Raw genomic sequence first — 11,034 nt, 5'->3', positions numbered from 1 at the left:
AGTAAACAACTACATGTGAGACTATTATAAATAAGGACTGGAGTTATTAAATAACCTCATTTTATCGAATCAACAAAATGAAAAAACCTTTGGTATTGTTGCCGAATTATTTCTCAGCACCTTGACTTAACCTGCGTTACCAAATTTTCACCTCTAATTCGCTTCACAGCAGGATTGAGGAATTATCAAATTTGATTTTGAGCGTGTGAGGTCATAAGAAAATTTCCTTTTCCATAACCATATCGAAATAAAAGGAAAACCTGAAAATTCGTTACTAGAAACAGTTTTAAAGAATGAATAAAAAATTAGATATATTTAATTAAATAGATATATAGAAACAAATGACAAACTTACAAGAGGTTACGGACGTGAGATCGCCGATTTCAATGACTTTTTTTTTATTTTAGGAGAAAAATACCCAGCACGCTTAAGGAGCTTAATAAATACTGATCTTATACTTAAATTTTTTAAAAAAAATATTTTCGTTGTCTCCCTTCGCTCGATATGGATGCTGATTATACACCAATTAATCAGTTTTTGTGAAGACTAAAAAAAATGTCGGCTGTACATTATGAATAAAAAATATTAACCAAAAGTCAATCAACTGACGTAATACGTATTCGAGTAACTGAAAAAGTAAATCAGATTCGCTTTTAGCGGCCGATTGGTTTTATCCGTAATTATACTTTGTTACACGTTTCGGTCATGGATGAGACCAATAAATTTACTGACTTCTTTCGGATCAATAGAATCGTAAGCCTTTTTTAATAAATCTATATAAAGCTAATGAACTACTCCGTTGTATTTCCATATTCCAACTTCAATATTTTAGTTAATTAAAAAAAAAGGATGAATGGCTGACACATTTCGCCTTAAACCACATTGTTGATCTCCAATATGGACTAGTGAAGAATAACATAAATATTTATTAATATACACGAAGGAGTGAGATACTGATCAATAGTGATTAAAATCCGTCTTCGGCCCCTTTTATTAAATTGGAATAATTAGAGACTCTTCATTACTCGGGCAGTCTTTCAAATCCCCAATTTCCTGGTTTAGAATTGGAATCAAAACAAAGCAAATTCTATTAAGTCAGTTGAATAATATACATATCTATAAGTACAAAAAAACGCTCTAAGGAAAACAGGCCAACATTTTTTTTTTTTTTTTATTAAATATCAATTCGAAACCGTTATAGTCAAGTGAGTTACAATATCATCTTATTAATCTGGAGTCAGCAGCGACACTGGTTCAATTCGGGCATAAGCGAGTTTTGACCAGAGGGATGACCTCTTCTCCACCATATGTCAGAAATGACTACGTAGGGAGTAAACAAATAAAGTCTGGTGCGGTATCAAAGTACCGAACCAAATGTTTTTTGCAGATTTGTGGGCTAAAAAAAATTTTTTGTTGCCATAAGATTTTTATTTTAGAATTTTTGAGTGAGGTCTTAACGCAAACAAGAATGTTTAGATCGCGTTTTTTCCTGTCTGAATCGAACGACTCAGTTTTTCTTTTTTCTTTAATGCATTAATGTGATTATTTAGCATTTTGTATCATCCATTGTTAATTATTGCTGACAATGATAACTTTTTTTTTTCAAATAAACAAAATTAAAAATACTTTAGGGATAGAATTTTAAAAAAATCGTCATTTAAGCCCGGGCAGACTATTTCAATTAGGATACGACCGAGTAGATATTAAATACCATCAAATTCTACATTGAAATGGTGAGTTTATTCAAAATCATCAGTCATTTTTTATAATATTAAGAAAATGCGAAAAATCAATTACATAAAGTGCTACTTTCGGTTGGTCAATTTTAGCAAAGAATTTCCTGTCATATTCCAGGCATATAACCGTATTTTTTTACGACTTTTGTTTTTCAAAATTTTTCACGATCAATACTTATCCTTGCTATATATTCCATATATAGAAAAGTGAAATTTTAAAAATGCAATAATTTCATAAAAATTAAGAAAAAATGTCTTGGCCTGCTTGACTACGTCAGTTAGTTCAAATTAATTTAATAGTATACATAAAGTTTTTGTTTACTTTATAGCTATGGGAGAAATATAATTTTTTGTAAATGTATAAAATATTAATTTTTGAAAAAAATTTTTTTTTTTATTTCTATGACAATTCGTATTTAAGGTTTTAAGAGTGAAAGAACCAATCACGACTTAGCTTTTTACTAAAAAAAAAATAATAAAAATAAAAAAAATGGCCTAATTTATTAGAAACCAGTTTAAATTGAATATGATATGCGTACAATTATATAAAATTCTTATTTGCAGTTTTTTTTTTTTTTTAAATCAACCAGGTAAATCTTTATTTCTTTAGGATGCAAATATAAAACTGACTGTTTTTTCTAAAAAAAAAAATTGGCCCACTTTAGAAGAGGCGTTTTTGGTTTTTGTAGTAAACATACATGCACATAGTATATATTTAAATATGTTTAGTACAATTATCTATATTTTCTGTTTATTCTAAACAACACAACAATTCGAATAGTAATTATTCCATCGTGCTATAGTATGGTTACAGTATTGAAGCAATTTTATTTTATTTTTATAAAGGGAAACAATGGTAGTATTCGTTTTTCGCACCTCGAAAAAACTACAAAATACTAATTTCATGATTTTGAAAATTAAATTCAAATCATTGGTTTAGGCTTCTAAAAACTGCCTGAAATGACCTCATGGACTTTCATTAACAAAATAGAAGTAGAAATATAAAATATTTTTTGTTTAAACCTACATTTCCTTTATTATAAAAGAATAAAATCCAAATGATATCGGTTAGGATGGGGAGAGCAGAGATGGCTGCGGTAACTTAGCATTTGTATAAAAGCCTGAGAAATTATGATTATGTGAATGAAATTTCTAATTTTTACATTTCTGTAAAAATTCATGTTTAAGGGTTTTAAAGGAATTAAGTACGAAAAAACAAATATGGCTTGCTTTTTAATTAATATATATATTGTCTACTTTACCAGAAGCGTTATTTTGGTTTTTAAAGTTAATATGCAGCATTGAAATTGTTAAAATTGAGATTTAATCAAATCCCTAAGGTAGATAACGAATTCGGAGAAAATTCTAAAATAATATTTCTCCAAATAACTACTGCAACATTATTGGAAACGGCCTCTACAGACTAACCTAAGTCTTCGTGAGATTGCACAAAAATTATCGTTATTTGGACAAGTAGGTTTTAAGATAAGGTGCTTACGTGAGGATCCAAAATATGATGTAAATTTCCTCGAATCAAAAAATCAACCAAGTGTTGATCATTAATAAAAATGAATGAACATTATTATTTATTAGTTATATTTATTAAAAATTTCTTTAAAAATAACCTTTTTATTTTGAAGAATATCAGCTTATGTGCCTATTTCATATGTTAATTAGTTTAAAATAAATAATATGTGATTAAGGATTATTGTTCTACTACCTCCTCTTCATTTATTAATGTCTGGTTTACTAAATAAATATTTTTAATACCTTAACAAACGGTCAAGATATTTGATCAAATCACTTACTTTCTTCGAGGAAATTACCCCACAGAGTTGTTATTTTAAAATCTCCCATGAATTAATAATCTTAGGGATTTGATCAAATCTTCCTGGGACATTTAGACATTTTAACTAGTTTAATAGAATTGACAATATTTTTTCTAATTCTACACGAGAAAACAATAGGAATGGTAAAGCACTGCCCCATTGTGCTATAATCAATAATTTAAAATTTCTATTTACATTAAAATTCGAATTATATCAAGTTCAGTGCTTGCAATTTTTTTAGATTTATGCTCATTCTTAATTAAGAGCAAATCGATTGGTATATAATAACTTTTTAATCCGTAAAGAATAATAGGAGAAAATAAAAATTGATAAAATTATGTAGAATATTTTTTCCCTGCCCCTAATGGAAAAAAAAGTATTTACACGAACCCTCGGTCACGTTTAAATATTTTTCGATCTAGTGCCACCAAAAAAAGTTTTATTGAAATCAGCATTCTCACATCCGTGGCCTTCCCTTATAAGTGTTCCTGTTTACGAGAAAAACTGCAAAATAGGTGTTTTTAACGCAACAATTTTAGGATAATAATATTTGCTGAGGAATTTCGGACGATAAACAAGAATCTATTAACTTAAGTGACTAATGATGTAGACAAAACGATATAGTTTTTATTTTGAAAAATTTATATAAACACATATTCATTTGACTGCCGTCAAAACAGGTATGCATTCTGTCTCATCATATGATTTGTATTTTTTTTTCTTTTTTCATCTCTTTATTTGTACTTTCTTTAATATTCCTTCTCTTATCTATCTGTTACTATTAACCTTTTCATTTACTATTTACAACCTTTAATTTTTCTTATTATATCTTACTTTTTTACATTTTATACCCCTGTTATTTTACACTTATGTTTTTTTCTCTTTTTTTCCCTTTTTGTAACTATAGTGTTTGTATCTTTTTTAGCCCTGACGAAGCCCTGCAACGTGGGGCGAAACGTCGGCTCAATAAAATAGTATAATTATCTACTATTTGAGTTTTTTTGACCGCACCCGGACCATATTCCAACATATTCATAATGTTAGTACCTTTGGGTAAAAATCTGACGGTCGAGCTAGATTCTGACTGAATCGACTCCTTGCACAACCGGTGATCTAGAAACAGTACTTTCTTAGTAAGTACTGCACCTCTGACCCTTCATGGTTTGTAGTAGTACAGATTTTTTTTTTTTTTTTATAAATACAGCAAGGCTTGTGGAGCAAGGCCAATACGTTAGAAATTAAATATGAAAATTATTATGGAGAGTTCAGTATAAAAATTAATTTAGTAAGAAATGTTATCGATGACATCTAAAAAATGTACATTAGATTGCTTCATAACAACATACAAAATCAATCTCATAGCATAAATTTTACAGCTAGAAATGTACAATATTAATAATTGTTTAATTTTATATTATAAATGATAATACTTTTAAGAAAAACTTATTCTTAATTATTAACTTAAGTTTGAAGTGTTTTAAAACTAAATCTGCTGAATCCCATGTTCAGCTAATCCTTTGTGACATCATAAAATACTTAATTTTAAAATAAAGTAAAACGTCTCCTTAATGTAATGCATAAATCAAAATAATATAATAAAAATTTACCAATTAAAAATGTTCTTAATGTAATACATAAATTAAAATGATGCAAATAAAAACGTACCTATTGAACATCTCCTTAATGCAATTCATACACCAAAATAATTTTAATAAAAACTTACCTATTCAAAATCTCCTTAATGTAACGAATAAATAAAAAAAATACAATATAAACTTACCGATTAAAAATTTCTTTAATGTAATGCATAAATCAAAATGATGTAAATAAAAACTTACCTATTAAAAATATCCTTAATGTAATGCATAAATTAAAATAATATAATAAAAACTAGAGAAAATGCTTTATTAAGCCATGCTGCCCAAATAAATTGGGTTGCCAAAATACACAGCATACAAATCAATCCATGATCGGACATATATACAACACAAATGTCGTCTACACACTAAATACAAATATTTTAATTTGTTTTTTGTTATTTTTTATTTAATCATTTAGTTCCATTTGACAAATTTATTCTACCTAATTCACTCTCTCAGTCACTCTCTACGTTCGATCGGTTTAACAAATTAATATATAATCATATTATAATATAATCGTTTGACAGCAATGGAAAATCAAACCAAGGACATAATAGTAATAGCAGTCGACCAGTTTACAGAAAAACAAATTAAATTAATTAATTAAAAAAAGTTAGTTAAAAGAAATGTATGAGGAATCGACAGGTCCAAAAAACAAAAAAAAAGTAATAAATAAAATAAAACAATGAATAATCTCAGAGCGAATTCCGATGCAGGTGATGATGCATGATCCCCAGGGAGTCCAGACATCATCATAAGTTTAGACTGAGGATTATAAAAGTAGTGTAAGTCAGAAAATAGGCGAAGTAGTTTAAGTGTTTCACATGCAACAGAACATTTTGAAATTATGATTTATACTACTTTAACAACCTTTACTAGACAGTTCATTTAATCTAATTCCAAGAATATCAAGTGGAAGAACCATTTCGATTTCGGCATTTTTTTACATACACCACTTTTCTCATGCCCAATATATAATTGTCAAAAATGTACATTCCTCAATTCATGTTACATGATCGACATTTTTGCTTAATAAGTTTGTTATGACCCAGATTTCGAAAATCCTTCATGTCCAATTTTCATAAGCTAACAGCGACCGACTTAGGATAATGAACATGGGAAGAAAACAGATGTCGAAACCTATTCTAGGAGCAAGGGCAGGTCATGTGATAAGAGTAGTTCGTGAAAGTTTACCGCGATTCTTACAGGACATGACATTCAAGAACCTCAACATCATCCGAAGGAATCCCGTTGAACATCTTAGAAGGTGATCGTTGGAGCTAGAATTCACGGACCATTCATGGAACGGCAACTGCCATTATCGTAACTGCAATACGAAATCTATCCATCACGTCGTTAGGTGTCAAGTTCATGTAGACAAGTCTGTAAAAGTAAAATAGTATGGAAACAAGTTCTACTTCAAGTCGGCAATACAATTTATTTTTTAATTGCTTTTCTTAGTAATTATCATGACAATACAATCAGTTTTGTTGAGTGTTAATATTAATATTTTTTGTTTAACTACATTAGTTGGTATCTATGTTAAGTCTCCATACTCTTTATATCATCAACAGTCCAACGTCAAAATCGGCCATCATATTACTTAATTAATATGATTAAAAAATAAATTAAAATCAATTATATTAAAAGTTTTAAAAAATTAATGATATTGTGAGAAAATAGGCAATTAGACATAAGCTTAGGCCAGTTTATTAATAATTAATATGATTTCCTAATGATTTATTGTTTCTTAGAGTGATTTGACGTGGCAATAATGGCCTAGGCAGAATAGCCTGAAAACGTTTTTAAATAATTGGATGTGAGGTGTAAATTTATATTTAAGGTATATTAAATTATTAATAATAATGTTGTTAAAATGATTACAAATAAATGTAGAATAAAAGGTGTTAATTGTTAGATTGACCTTGAGGATGGCCGAATTGGCCGAAACGTTGGACTGTTATCTTTACATAATAAAGATTGTTGAGAGTTAAAATGGATACCAACAAATTTATTAAGGCAATAAATACCAGTCTCAAGTAATTGAAAAGATTATACAGTAATATTTTTGTATTTTAGAATAAAAAAAAACAAAACATTTTTTCACATTCTATAGGCTTTTTATTTTGATGATTATTAAATTTAAAAGGATTTTTTGAGAATTTTCCGATTGTTTCCATAAAAAATATTTTATTTTCAACCAGTATTTTACCTAATCCGAAGTAAAATTTGTAACCTGGCTGCAACCATCAAAATACACCAGTAAAACGATCTTAAGGGGTCAGGAAGTAAAAAACTGCATGGTATATTTTGGATAAATTATAAATTACAGTTAGAAAGCGCATCTGATCCAAAAGATGTCCCCTGTTTACTCTTCATCTCTTACAGTTTTTTAAAAATAAAATATGTTTTTAAAAAATAGTTTGTAGACCTTACAAAGACAAATAAATTGAAAACCTCAACATTTAACCTGTAGCACAACTTAGACGAATCTGAAAGAATTTGAGGGAGTCAAGGCGTCTTATTTAAGGTGTCTTTACCTCAGTAGAATCCATGAATGTTTTGTGGTATTTTGTGAACTAAAAAATATGTGAGTAGGGCGATTTTCGAAACTGATTAAGTCGCACCTTCTATCCAAAAACTTAAAATTTAGAATTTACTAAACTATTTATTATTATTAGCATATCAGTTTAATAAAATTTACATTTATTGTCCATATTATTCATTATTCTTGTGATGTTCATTGTACTTTACCTAATAGCTCAAACAATCAAATTAATTGTAAAAAATAAAATTAAAAAAGAAAAAGTGAAGAAGATTCGACAGAGTAACTTCGAACTTATTACGGTATGATTGATAATTAGAACATTACATGACCATACTTACAGATTTAATTAATATTTACTCAACTTTTTTCTTAGCTTTTCATTCCTTTTAACAGTAAGTTAAATAATTTGGATTTTAAAATATGAGATTAAAGGAGAGAAACGCTTTATTGATAGGGAGAAATCCTGCTCAATTGTATATATATCGACGGAAAGGCTCCGCAAGTGGACCAGTCTTTGAGTTTACTTCGAACGTTTCATTTCGAACTCCTCTCTCTCTTTTTATTTTTAATTTCACATCAGTTAAAGATAACTGGTACAGTCAAAGATAATACAATGGATTGATATAAAACACAGCACACTAATCCATCTTAAAATTAATAAAATATTAATTTGAATAATTTTACAATAAGCTAATTCCATAACATTATATCAAACAAAATAAGCCATATTTGTAATATTATTCTTTTTTTTTATTTTTTTTTAATGTGCTTTACAACTCTACAAATAATAAATACAATAAGTAAATATGTTGTATATTTCATTTAAACTTGAAAATCTTTGGAAGGAACCACCCATTGGTGGTACTTCAAGCATTAATTTAAATTAGCAGGTCCCGTAGCCATCTTCTTTTCAGACGCCTAGGAGGATTATCAGGGATTGTTAAGGATGAACGATTAAGAATTAATGGGTTAGAATGGGTAAAGAATTTGGAATGAAAAGACGCATATCTGTTTTGGACCAAACCTGCAACGAATGGGATGTTAAGAATATTATTCTTAAAATGTTTATTGTGCTTTACCTAATTGCTCGAACAGTTAAATTAACTGAAAATGAATTGCGAAAAAATTAATAGAAAAGAAAAACTAATATTCTACAGAGGAACTTCAAACTGTTCACTGTGTGATGGATAATTAGAACATTGCATGACCATTAGACGAGAATAGTTATAGATTTAATATTTACTTTATTAAATATTATTGAGATTTGAATTATTTACAAAAAAAGTAAAATTTATAGTTCATTTCATATGAAACCAAAGCCTGAACTATGTCTGAGATTTTCATAATTCTTTTTATATTATTAACATTATGAGTAACGAGATATATACAATACATTTGTATTTTTTAAAAGAGTAGTTTTTAATATTATTTTTTGAAAATTGGAGAAAAAAAAATCAAAATTCATCAAGATTTGGGTGACTAAAATACATGTAGATTTACAAACATTATTAGTACTAGTTCCAAAAATTTGAATTTCGAAAATCCCGAACGCTTTGATTTTGATTATATTTAAAAAGATAAATAAAAGAATATTGTTCTTACTTATTTTGGTTAGAGTTTATTCCATAAGATTAGGGAGAGAAACGATTGGATCACAAGAAAAAAAATGTAAATGTAGTTGAGTTATCTAATTTTTATGTTAAATTTTGCTAATTTTTGGATAAAATATTTTCCAAAAAATATACAGCACATTATTTCGAAAATAACTGTATAGTTGACAATCGCACTAATAAGATGGTGTTTTTTGGATTTTTAAAAATTCTAAATATTGAAAACAAATGAAAAAACGTTTTTGTTTTGAGGTGGTTATGTTACATTTTAAATCAAATAGAATACAATAAGCTTTAAAATGAGCTACAATATATTTTTGTGATCCGTCGTAAAATTTGAAAATCAAAAAATAATAATTTACATGCACGTAATCGTATCGTTTCTTCATTCTGAAATTTTACGTTATTATAATCAATATAATCTAAAATAAAATATATTTTTTTAAAAATCTGAAATGATATTTTTCATATTTTAAATCAAGTAAAAATAATTTGTATATTTTGCGGTTTATTGTTATTATTAAAAAACACATTCAATAAGCTATGAAATATCTCTCTAGCACAATCTTTTATAAATCTACAAGCATTTTATAGATTCAAAACATGATGGAATTTGGCCGTTTCCACAATTTGGAATAATTAAAAAAAAAACCTGCTCGTGTAAGATATAGGAAAAAAATATATTTATCATGTATTCAGTTGATATTGTTAATATTAAAAAAATCGAAAACATATGAGAATATGAGATTCAGGCTATATGGAAATAATATATAATTCCTGTGTTTATAGAAAAATTAGGAAGTATTACGTATAGTGAAAACATAAGGTAACAGTAAAATTAGTTTTAATAAAATATCACCGACCAGTCTTTACAATAACCCAAAAATTATTTATCTCTTACGTATCTAATATTAATAATAATTATTAACAAAACTGTCATATCTATAAATGATTAATTGATAAAGTTTCTTCTTCTTCTTTTTCTGCTCTATCATCCTCCTCTGTCATATTCTAGTAGGTATTGATCTAACTCTGCCAAGCCTAATGCAGGGTTTGGATAAAATGGAGAGGAGTTATGAACGATTATATGACTAATAGGTATCGAGAGAAAAAAAAATTCTTCAAATATCCAGTTCACAAATTTCTAATTTTTTATTCCTTTGAATTTTTTTTTTTATTTAAGAGTTTTAGACGACGCTAAAAAGAATGACATAATTAAAAAAAAAGTTTTTTGGCCTAGTTTAGTTGAAAACCTCTTTAAGTTATTATGGCCATAAACTCATTGAAGGCAATTGGAATATTTTATTATTTATCCTTCCAAGAAACCATTTGTTTTGGTACATTTTGGCCCAGAAAACAATGATTTTTTTTTCGTCTCCTAAAGTAGTGTCCATTAACAACACGTTTAGTACATTTTTTTTCTTATTCCCCATAATTCAATTATTTGTCATGTTGTAATTATAAAATATATATTAGAATTAATAGTTTTTTTATTTATAGACCAATAATGTTTATTAATACCTCACAACTTTCTTTCTTATGATCCGATTTAGGTGATTTATTTTCTTTTTGTATACAATTTAATAACCAATTATGTTGTCACATATATCTGATATAAAAAAAATTAGCAAAAAGTATAATTTTGTTTACCAATATTGCTCTAGTTATCCC

The sequence above is a fragment of the Halyomorpha halys genome, unplaced genomic scaffold (genome assembly GCF_000696795.3).
Source record: "Halyomorpha halys isolate HHAL.00 unplaced genomic scaffold, Hhal_1.1 Scaffold26.1, whole genome shotgun sequence".
In the NCBI taxonomy this organism is placed as follows: Eukaryota; Metazoa; Arthropoda; class Insecta; order Hemiptera; family Pentatomidae; genus Halyomorpha; species Halyomorpha halys.
Note: the sequence above shows the minus strand (reverse complement) of the source record.